Source organism: Poecilia formosa, unplaced genomic scaffold (assembly GCF_000485575.1).
Source record: "Poecilia formosa unplaced genomic scaffold, Poecilia_formosa-5.1.2 Scaffold9, whole genome shotgun sequence".
Lineage (NCBI taxonomy): Eukaryota > Metazoa > Chordata > Actinopteri > Cyprinodontiformes > Poeciliidae > Poecilia > Poecilia formosa.
Genome location: NW_006799948.1, coordinates 1,816,055 through 1,828,240, shown reverse-complemented (window position 1 = coordinate 1,828,240; position 12,186 = coordinate 1,816,055). Strand labels below are relative to the sequence as shown.

Sequence of the window (12,186 nt, the reverse complement as noted above, 5' to 3'; positions counted from 1 at the left end):
ACCTCATTAAATGGCAAAAGCTCTGTGGTTGTCAATGAAGATGTCTCTTAATTGAGAAGCTTTTGATGAATTTTGATCAGAATGGAGGAAATTTTCCACACATTTTCGATCAACTGCGAAAACACGTAATAACTTTCCGCCGACAAACAGACTAGAGTGGCTTTTTCCTACAGAAATGGACTTTTCTTTTTTATCTTCATCGTAAAATGTTACCATTAGAAATGCCAGAAGGGTTGTGTTTACATGAAGGTGCTAACGGCTCCAAGGTAAAGCGGCAAACCTCTGAGTTTCTGAATAGCACCCTCCTCTTCTGTCAGTTTTAGTTGGTTTGCAGTCGTGCCATACCGTTTCTGCTTTTGGATGAGGAATTTAACTTCCCCCAAACGGTTTTGATAAACTGAAAGGACAGTGTGTGCCTTAGTTAAATGGATTTTATGGGAAATATTAAAGAAGCACCAGTTATATAGTAAAAACATGTTTTTTTTCTAACTTAATAAATGTTCTCCAACTAAATGGTTGGATATTTCAACCTGGTGCGTATATTTTAACTGTCCTCAGACATCTTTACCAGGCCTGGCAATAAATGTGGAGGACACTATGGAGAAAACATCAATCTTCCTCATTATAAATGAAATAAATATACCCCATGTGCTCATATTAATCTTAACCTCTGCATTTATGAATGTCAGTCCCCTTGAAAGTATTGATAAACTGCACTTGTTTTTTTATCTAACCCCAGTGACCTTAGCCAGACACATTAGATGGAGGCTCGACTCAGTAAGCATACAGAGTGAGAAGTGTTTTATCATGCCAGAGACTCTCCTGAGGAGAAGCCATTGATCTGTGAAAGCACTGCGTTACAGCTCTCCTCTGCCCTGTGAACGCTGTGTATTAACTCCGAACCTGCAAGTAAATAGAAAGCTTCATTCCAGAGGTTCAGATGATGATGTTAGCTTGTTAGGATCTCCACTTTTTCTTTTTTCTTTTTTTTTACTAGAAACTAGAGACTGGGTTACTGAGGCACAAAGTGGAGCAAGATAGGAATTTAATTAAGGCTCATTAGTCTTTGGAAAGATTACAAGTAGATGCTGTATGAGCTCTGATAAAAATGGTTGTTCTAACGATGCTTTTCTAACTTGTTGCTTCATTTTTCATTATTTTCTTTCTGGCTGCTCCGATGAAGGACAAAATATACTACGTTTGTGAGATCTGCTAGTTTGAAATTCAAAAATATAAAATGTTTTTCATCTGAAAAGAAAATTTAAGCAATACCTTGTTGGATGCTCTAAAGTGGAAGATGTTCCTAAATTACATTTGCTGGTTTGATCGTTTTGCCTGCCTCGATCCAAGATTTGGGAACTTATTGTTTACTCTTTAAAGGAAAGAATCAATGGAGAGAACTTAAGTGAATACCCAGAAGACTGAGCAGATAAATCTTAAGATTTTATAACCTCTATCTTCCCTGGAAGACTTTGGATTTGGAAATATTTGCGACCTTCCGGAAATCTTACAGTCAACCAGAGGATCTGTATCTTTTCGGCGATATGCAACGAGTCTTTGTCGCACTGCAACAACTGAGATTAAAGCTGCTGTCACTTTGTGCTCATCTTGCCATGTATTCTGGGCCATTAAAAAACCCGTCTCAACAGGAGACATTCTTTTCATGTGGCATTGTTTAGTTTAGTGTCACAGCAGTGTAATGTCTGCTCTGCTTTGCCTCACACACACACACCTGCTCCAGCATCCAGCAATTAGATACGGGAGGAGAACTGATAACTTGAGGTACTTGGCGACTTTCCCTCCATCCAATTTCTCCCACACATCTTCCATCATTTCTACAACTAAGTAACACATGAACTACCTGAGCTTTCACCCCCCAGCCAACACGCAGCCTCCATATCTCCCAAAGATATAGTATCACCCTGACGGGCGCATTACAGCCACAAACTCCTCCATTTTTCCATTGCTCAGTCTCTATCCCTCCATCATGAGCTGAGCTGGGGCATCAGAATGCTATCAGGCCCCAGGCAATCAGAGATACAGTCATATGTCACAAATAGGTGTCAGCTCCTATTACAGCAAGGAGGGGGTCGAAGGCAAGTGAAAACTCAGTTATCAGAAAGGACACATGCAACCTGCTCCGCTGCCTCCTTACTCCTCCTCCTCCTCTTCATTTTTTGCTCTCTTTCTCCATCTGCCCAGCCCCCGTTCTGGATATCACCTCTTTCCTTCACAGGCCAGCAATATTTGACCAATAACACAAATGTAATACTGCTCCCGTTTTCTCTCTCCGCCACAATCACAGTTGATTTAATGGACCTGTAAGCTGCCAGTTTAGTTTATTCAGTGCTTTTTAAAGGATGGGCGGGGATGGGGGAGGCCTGCAGGTATTACAAGGACACACAGAGCTTCATTTCTCCTCTCAGTCCCTACCTTTGACTTGTTATCAAGTTATTTGTTGGAAAGTGCTGTGATTTATTGCTTGTTGGTGGTTTTGGCCCAGTTTAGCGAAGTTGGTATGAGAAAAGTTTTTATATCTCTCATCTTTCTCGGTTTATTGCATTTCCTCTTGCCTCCAGATGTATCTCTAAAAGATTCTTGCTCATGTTTCTACAGGTTATTGTTAAATTAGCAGCAAATATCTTCTGGTAATGATGTCTTACGAGCTCATAACATTTGACATTATAGGAAGCAATTTCATCTCTTCGTAGTCAATCTTACTGGATAATAATCTACGCAAGATCTATTGCCACACAAAGTATAGTCACTCTGTTCATAACTATACTAAGATACAGGCTGTTTCATTTTGAAAAATAACACCATTTAGAAACAGTTTTCAGAAATTTTGGAAATAAATTCAAGTCATAACATAAAATTACAGTTTATATGATGAGAAAATGCTACCCATGCTGAATTATGCAGATCTATAGGGGTTGATCTGTATAGCAGGTATGAAACCTAAGACCTCAAGGGTTGGTGCAACGTTTAGTGACATAATTGGGTCATTTGCAGGACTCTGGAAAACTTGACTGTGTACCAAATTGGTAATTCATCCATTTGATTCAGGTGTGTTGGACCAATTTAAAAGTTGCAGACACTGAGAATCATGTGATCTCCACCTAAACCAGGTCAACAAAAGGCAGCTTCAGGTTTTTAAGTTACTCTCACATTAGAAGGTCAAGGTTGCTTGGAAAAAAAACAAACAAAAAATCTGCGCTTAGTTTTTTTTTTTTCTAAAAAGAAAATCAGAAACATTTTTTTTGTCTGGTAGGCTGTACTTGGCAACTCTGTTTCGCTCCTCCAATCAGCGCTATTGTTAACCATTCTGCTAATCCTTTTTTCCAACCTCCGAACAGTTTTGTGAACTGATTGCTTTCCTCACTTTCATCAACTTCTGCATCATTTTCTGTTTGGCTGCACTAGTGGAGACTCTTTAGCTGAGGCACAAAGGAACAGTTCATTAATCAGCCATCAGTCTTATCCTCCTCCCTGCTATCACTTCATCGGCGTCTATTCCGACTGCTTTGCCTGCTCTCTTGTTTAATTCCAGTTTTGGTAGAGACATGATGTGTGCTGACCCCTCTTCCTTTTGCTAAGCGTGAAGGTTGACCATTATAACCTCCATCTCAGCCCTCCCACTATTATTCTCCTGTCTTGGTGTAATCTGGAAAAGCCTCTGTGTGTTTTTGTGCTCTTCCTCACCCCTGTCCTTCAGTGAACAATTTTAAATAACAGTTGCAGATGAGAGCAGCCATGGAAATTTTCAGCTGATGTTGCTACAAGTCAAGGTGGCTAGTCGGCTAGATTACGTCTAAAATTCTCCTAGAATATCTCAATGGACTAAATATCAATTAATCTCAATAACGCCACATGTAAAGTATTCCCCATCTTATAAATGTCACCTGATTTAGTGTTGTGTGCGTGCATAGCTAGAGGTTTTAGATCCTCAAACAAATTTCCAAGGCGCATTTAAGTCTGGATTTTAGGTTGGCCAATTCAAAGATACCTAATGATTTAGTAACATGATATATCTGTTAAAATGTTTCTCAGGAAGTATTGGATCCTTGTCCTGTTGCATAAATAAACGTTAGTTTTTGTCTTGGTGACCTGTCATGCTTCTTCAGATGTTTCTGGAGCAAACCACACCATCAAGCGACTGCTGCCATGTTTGTCCGTTGGTATGACGTTTCTTTATAAAAGGTTGTAGTTTTGTGCCGTATATCAACCTAGGAAGTTCTACTTTTGTCTCGCTTTATTTTTGGAAAGAAATTGAACCAATAGTACTTTCTCATGAAATCAGACTAACCAGCTGCATGAACAACATTTTCATAGTTTACTTTCAGCGACTAATGAAATTTAAAGGTGAAGTCCTGGAAGTCCTCTTGGAAAGCCACACGGTGCCAAATGCTTCTTAAGCCCTTCATCAACCGCTGCCAATTACAAAGTACAAGTTAGCTTCGCTGTGAGTCAATCAACAATTCGGCTGGACTCCAAAAAGCTGCAGCAAGACTTTTAATGATAAATTCTTGTATTAGAATTAAATCTTGTTAAGTGCTTAAGGGTCTCAAAAAAGGGTGAAGAAGGTTACGGCCTTCCATTCAGTGACTAATGTTCATGTGCGGAGCCTGGGGATCACAGGGTGAGTTTAACCTCCTCTGCCAGTCTAAATTAATGAGGTAATTAAAGACTCAGGTGGAATTAGCTGTAGATGCCTTCTGTATTTTCTGACAGTCAAATAGTTAGGCAGGATGTTAAGGTACAGTACAGCCACAGGGCAAATGATAAAAAGAAAAAAATGTGCTGCAATAAGGAAAGGTCAAATCATGTTGTCTATATTTAGTTTCTTTGGCATGTTGCTCTGAAATTTCCCTCCTCCTTGTAGACAAGGATTAGAAAATTGCTGTATATTCCAGAGAGCGCAAGGAAAGTTGAGGAGACTCTGTTAGGAGGTTTAATGTCTTTATACTGCATGGACTGCAGCAGTCATAAAATCAATCAAGCGCCTACAAAAGCATCCATTAAAGCGCCCATAAAGCGGCTCCCCTAAAATAATAATCCAATGAGAGATCACTAAATGTCATTCAGGTCCGACACCTTTAATCTTCACTTTGTCAGACCTCGATCGCATCTAAGCGACCGTGGTTGCCGGTTTCAGTCGCAGATTTTAGTCACTGCAGCAAACACTCTTAGATGTCATGTCACAGTTATGTTTATCTGGTTTCATGCTTTCAACAGTTTGAGTAGGTTTTCCCGCACAGTTGCCAGGGAGAAGACTTGCTTCCTCTCCATGTGCATCAGCAGTTCAAAGCAGCTCTCTTCCAAGCTTAACAGCGGCGCGCCAAATAATGCGAGAAACGCAACAATCTAGACTTGGTTTGGAAAATGTCATACATTTTCGGTGGCTTCACAGTTTGTTCTCTTCATCTTGAAACGTTTGCACTGTTTCAGCATGTGCAGTCTAAATTTGACGTCAATTAAACATAAATGCATCTGTTACATCTTGAAACGAATACATAACAAGTATGAAGATCTCTTCTGGTAAAGAAAAATCCACTCCATATTCGTTATTTGGTTAAATGAGTGACAGAAGGTGGATTCTTCAGTGTTATGGCATTATTATTGCTGATGGACGTTTCCAGAACTGTTGGTGTCTCTCTAGCAAAGAAAAAACTAAGAAATGATGAGATGTTTTTTAAATACAGTTTGGAGGTGCAGGTTCACCTTTTAGCTGAAAAATAACTATAAACCTGCAGCTAGAGCTACAGTTCAATGGCTTGGATTGAAGCATATGCAAGTGTCTAATTAATGTCACAACCTAATAGGAATCAGTATTAAAACTTGTAACTGCTCTTCAGACTCGATCTTTTCAATTTGACTGAGCTTTTCAATTTGACTGAGACTGAGTTGTTTTTAAAAATGAAAAAATAGATTTTATTTTCAATCTAGATGTAGAGACCTATTCCAAGACTTACTGGTAAAAAGTCACTCAAGAAAGTATTGATGCAGCGCGGCTGAATACAAATGTATACCTCATTTAGAGTTAGACGAACAACGTATGTTGATAGTATTTCATATCAGTCTATCAATAATCAATAATAAATGTTTCAGTTTTAAATATCTGAAATACTGACATCTTATGAGGCACTTTGGTGAAACCTTTAACTACTGCTGCACAAGTTACTCTCAACATTTTGTTGCTAGGTAACCAAAGGTAGAGTTAGTTGATGTCACCAACCTTGCTTAGATAGCTGTGAGAGGACACCACGTCTCCTAAATCCTTTCCTTTGCCTACGTCCCTCAGAATGCTGTGCAGTTCAGCGAAATTATTAAAAATTCTATTCGGCGTATTATCCGTTGATGTTGATCACTGGTCTATATTGATTATCCTAGTCTCACTTTTCAAATCTCAGAATTGAAGGTTAGCAAGAAACCAACAGGAGATAACTGGATTTTATGGATTTGCATTTGTAATCTTCCTTCCAGCAAGACTGTAAAAGTTATTCAAGGGGTCAGACCTTCGTCAAAGTGAAAACAAAGTTCTTGGGGAGTCCCAGCTCACTGACAATCATTTTTGTATTTTGCAGCGGAGCAGGGATGAGGACCGCGGCGACTCCGCATTAAGGTCTGAGATGAAGACACAGGTGGGTTTTCAACCTGTTGTTTTTCTAATCTGAAACACAGCGGGGAACCCCGGGTCATTTTCCCCGGCAACCGCGTCAGAGCCTTATCACGTTCACTGTGATCATTTTCTGTCCATCAGGCTAAGGTAATTAGGTTCCCCGCTCACACTGCTCTTCTTCCAGCATCAACAATATCATCACAGAGAGCGCACTATATGAAGACAGTAAAATGAGTGATTATTATACAGAACATTAGCCTGTGGATGTTTCTGACAATGAGAACTGAACCGCCGCCTCTGCATTCATCCATTCACTCTGCCCGTTTGGATAAGTTCTCAGATGCATCCAGAGATGACCAGGCTGGAAAAAATAAGATTAATAAACCTAAGAAATTCAGAAAACATGCTAATAGATGCAGCATAACGCAAAGTATATATTCCGAAGATTTGAATGAGCTCGTTAAGACCCGAGATTCTCACCACATATAATTGCAGATACTCTCTGTGATTGCATCAAGTTGGAATAGTTTCACTAAAGCTTGATGGACCTGATGAATTTAATGGCAAGAATGCAATCCATTGGAAAAAAAACAAAAACAAAACATGCAAATCTGTGGTGGTTCTAGTGCCTGTTAATTCCCAATGACCTTTGATCTGACAAATGCATAAACAATGATCACTAGTCGCAAAATTTAAAATTCTTTACCCCTTTCAAAAGATAAAATGTAACATGAAAGGTATCAATCTATAAAGCTCATAGTATATTCCTTTGATGGGATGACCATGCTTGTGAAGTCTGATTAACAAAGACTTCTGTCAACGTCTCTATAGAGTGGAGAAAGTTGAAGATTTCAAGTGGATGGAAACAACTTACACATCTGGAGAAAATCGTTATAGTGCCAACGATATAGTAATTTAAATTTAGTTCAGATTCTGTTCAATTCAAAAGTACTTTATAAAACAACAACAAAAAAATTTCTTTTTTAATATATATATATATATATATATATATATATATATATATATATATATATTTCAAATATCTATCAGAAAATATTAACAAACTTAACTTGAGTGAATACAAAAAAGCTTTTGCATGAAAATTTAATTGAGGAATTAAAGATATCCAAAGCAACCTATGTGTTAAAAGCAAACTGACTTTGACCAGATCATGAATTAACTATTATTAACCCCTTAGTTCACTGATGTCTATGAACTTGGAAAGTGTGATGGCCTCAGGTAGCTTTGCTGCTTAATATAGACCAGGAAACTCTAAAATTCCTCATTGATACATAAAAGACTCGTTGACACCACGTCGCCTTTATCCGAACTTTTCAAACAGGAATCAGAGTCTCTAAAATCACATCTTTCTTCTCACCAATGCTGGACCTTTTCTATGGGATGTAGTCCAGTTAACGCAATCTGTCCCCTTTGTTGTAGCAGTAGAGAATTGCAAGTAGAGTGCCAAACTACACACTAAGCTGGGAAGATCTGTAAGATGCCTGTTAGGGGTTGCTAAAGACTTGACTCAGGTGGAGGTTCACCTTCTAGTCGGACCACTTCCTTAAACGTGCATATCGATACGTATCGATATGTTTCTAAAATTTGCCTCGTCCAAATCTCAAAAAGCATCAATAATTGATTTTGTAGTATTTCAGAAGGTGAAAAGGTGTGGCATGAAAAGTTTTGCTTGGTGAAACAACCCAGTGAAAGATCCCTGGTTTAAGTTGTGGCCACCCAGTTATTGCGATCGTCCTTACCGAGTGTCCTCTGTTGTCAGTCAGTACGTTCTACTCGCAGGTTGGATGCCACTCCACAACCACATGACAACTCGCCCGCCGTGCACTCAGTTGGATCGCCTCCTTCCTTTTCAGTCGTGTTTTCTCATCCTGGGGTTATCCACACGTGACGCGTGCCGCAATCTGACATTTCATTCTCACCTGCAGATACGACTCTCACCTTGAGTGCTTACGTTACACAGCCTCCAAAACACACCACGGGCATCAAAGCGGGCTGTAGAAATTGCGCGAGTGCTCACACGTACTGTTGTTCACATTTGTTAGCTTAATGTGAACAACTGCCAACCAGTTTAGCGGCACTCTTTGTCATTCTGACTCTCGTGCCTCAGAAATGTCCAAGATCGGGGCCACAGGTGAATTACTTCTTACTGCCATTTTTCTGGAGCAGCCTTCCTCCTCCTCCTAATACTTATTTGCCTCTTTTCTCCTCCTCTTCCTCTTTTTTTTTTTTTTTTCCTGCTCAGTGAACTGAGGGAAAATGACATTTAATTACAGGAGAGCAGTCACGCAGTTCGGCTAATTACGATCCCGGGAGTTCAGTCATCATATCTAATTAACTTTCACTTTCATGAAAGCTTAATGCAGCACCATAGTCGGGCGCTGCATGTGCCACACTTCAGGAATATTGACAACTCTTTGGATATTAATTTTTGAATTTCTCTCTCTCCTTTTTTTTTGTTTTTTTGTTTTTTTTAATTTTTCCCTGTTTCTAAAACAGTTTTCAAAAAGTCGTTTTACTTTGCTTGTCTGTTTGCGATGTTCAGGATTGAACCTTGCAATATGTCTACATAAAAATTAATATAATCAATCAATTCAACGGTGGCAGAGATTCATATTCATATCGATTGTTAAAAGCACACTCTCTAGCCTGATTTACATTCATTATGACAGTCTGTGAGGACAATCAATTCATTATTATGCCTGCCCTTGACCGCTGTGTTAGTGTGCTTACTGGGGCATAATCCTTAAATTGCATATGGTGGTGCAATTTTTCACACAGACGTGTAATGCTACCCTTTTACATCATTGTTATTGGGACATTTAACTGCCAATTATACAAAAAGTATTAGTTCAGAAAGTAAAATATGAATGCCTGTTCTGAATTTGAAGGTTTTCCAAATTTGGGTCATTGTCAATGCAAAGAACACAACCTTTTGATGAACAATAACAAAAATAGTAACTTTTATACTGTAATTTATTTTACAAAAACAAAGGAAAATTGTACTTGAAAATAAGCCATTTAATACTGATGAACTTTAACAAGTGCAGGTCAGGTTTTCTCTTAAGTTATGAGCTAAAATGCTCAAATCTTGCTTGTAATTCTATAATAAAGGCAAAATAGTGTAATTAAATTATATTTTGTATGACTGGCAGTGGGTTTTGGTCCCATTTGGACCATGTAACTAAAGAAAGTATAAGTCAAGATGTTTAATTGTATCAAAATAATTGATTGTTTAACGTATCATTTCATAAGACTTGTATTAAAAAAACCGCCAAAACATAAGAACCTTTGAGTCTATGGAGGAGTTCACATAAAAACACCCAGCTGCTATTTAAACTTCTCCTTTCCAGAAACGGCAGCAATCCACAAAGGTCTCCACATCATAGCTAATTTTTTTCCTTAAATGCAATAAGTGTGTAAATTGTTATTCATCCGAGACAGTTTTGCATCGGCGTGCTGCCCACCAAGTTGTTGTCTCCTTCCTGCATTTTGCTGATGGCACTGATGACATGTGTGTCTCTCTGAGACCTGAGATGGCACTGGAGCAGAAACAACACTGCTAATTGGTGGCCTGATATCCCCCCAGCGCAGCGCGAGTTCTGTAAAGGTCATCTCCACTCATAAAATAGAGTGCTCAATTATGCATTTTATGTTTTTTTTGTTTTTTGTTGGGGTTTTTTACTCGGGTTGACAGACTTGACCCAGAAAATCAAATAAAGAAAGGGAAAAAAAAGCTGTGGGGGGGGATAATGCTGTCAGTTGCCAATTTTTGAAAGCAAAGGTTACTTTTTGGTCGCTGTCCTTGCTGTCGTTGATGTTGTAATTACAAACCTACAGTGATGTTTTGTTTATCTTGCACCACAGAAATGGATCCCTGGTCATAACTTTAATATTCTGCGATTTAAATCAAACAAGACTGAAGTTGTCATGTTTGGACCAGAGTATCTGAACAATTGGTAAATCCAAATGACTTTTCTTTTACCAGCACTGGAAGCTAACATCCATAACCAATTTTTCAACTTTTGAGGCTAATAAAACTTGACCACGTATACTTTAACGTTAATTTTATAATAACAAAAAAGCATAATTAGTTCTCCTGAGTTATTTACTGCTATGTATACAAAGACACTCAGCTCCCATCTTTCGACATGCTAGCGTAAACTTTAGCTTCACACATCTTGCTTAGCCTGGGTGGCCGACTAGAGCAACAAAACTTTCCGACTGCTGTTAATTGTCAGCTCTACGTTTTCCTCGGCTATTGAGTACATTTCTGTTTTCACAAACAATGCATGGCATTGCGAATGAAAACTAGAAAGTCCCTTACAGAACGAACAACCTTCTTATTGGGCAGCATTTAATAAGACTGTCAGACAGCAAAACATAGTCTTCAGTAGATCAGCAGTATGGCAACATCCAGATATCTGTCAAAACCTGCCATTACCATGTCTGCTGCTACTTTGAAGCTGTTTGTGCCTGTTGCTGAATGCATTCAGACCAGTTTAGCTGGAACAAAGAGGTGAGAATGTGGTTGGAAATATTCAGCTAATGGTAGTCTAAAAATTGCAGTGAATCAATAGCAAAAACCAATTCTGTTTACTTTCCTGACTTTGATCAAATGCTGCTGAATTCGTTGTTCGCCAGCAGATCTCTTTTTGACTGGCTTGGTCTTGGATCTAAGTGCAAAGTTTTTACAGTGTTATAGCATTTTTGAGGAGCAAGTGAGAAGACTGGACTCATGTTTGTCCAGGTACAACCCTCATTTTCTCACTGGCTGGCAAAAAGCAGCACAGTTGGTTATTTTGTTGAATTACAGGTAAGCCCCATACTTTAGCAGTGTCCCTTGTTATGTACCACCCTTGAAGGCTGAGCAGAGCTCATCACTGCCTTCTTGCCACCCACCTCTGCTGCTCTGTGAAACAGACCCCTGATCAGAGCCTGTGGAGTTGGTTGGGGGGGCATAATGTGTGTGTGTGCATGTGTGTGTGTGAGGGTTACACTCCGAATAGCTCTGCAGACGAGCAGAAAATGTTTCTTCACTTGCTGAGCACATGCTTCCAATGCTTATTCAACTTTGAATATGGATCCAGAAACGCAATGCTTCATTTTTCACAGCAGATTTCTACATGAAGTCTGTAGCACTCCTTGTCTTCACCAAACAATGCAGCACGCATGATCAGAAAACCTGTAAACATTATAAACATTTGATTTCCTGTTGGAAATGTAGAAAACATTTAGCGTGTCTACATATGCTGTATGTCTTCAGTTTAATCGAACAACTAGGTGTGGCTAATCAATGTCGGATGAGAACCGCCTTGACTTTTAAGGTGGGAAATATTTTTCATGATTTTAGTGGTGTCGTTTAAAGTGTTTGACAATCTCAAAACATATTAAAAAACGAAATAAATATGACTACATTGTAGTCGCATAGAGAAAATGTACATGTGTGCAAGTACATTAATGAAACCATTTGCCAAATTGTGTTTACCATTACCATATGCTTTAAAAAAATGTTACTCATTTCAGTATTAATGAGGCATTTTCAAACT

General features: G+C 38.9%; 1 long non-coding RNA gene across 2 annotated transcripts in view; it reads left to right on the top strand.

The window, feature by feature from the left end:
- The window catches only part of LOC103156035 (uncharacterized), a 214,043-nt gene that overhangs the window by 52,784 nt on the left and 149,073 nt on the right, over positions 1–12,186 (top strand). The window contains exon 3 of one of the 2 annotated variants that reach the window (XR_478108.2): positions 6,585–6,641. The exons of the other annotated variant lie outside the window; for it this stretch is intronic. This is a non-coding gene — a long non-coding RNA (uncharacterized LOC103156035). The remainder of the gene's footprint in view (positions 1–6,584; positions 6,642–12,186) is intronic. 2 annotated transcript variants of the gene reach the window in all.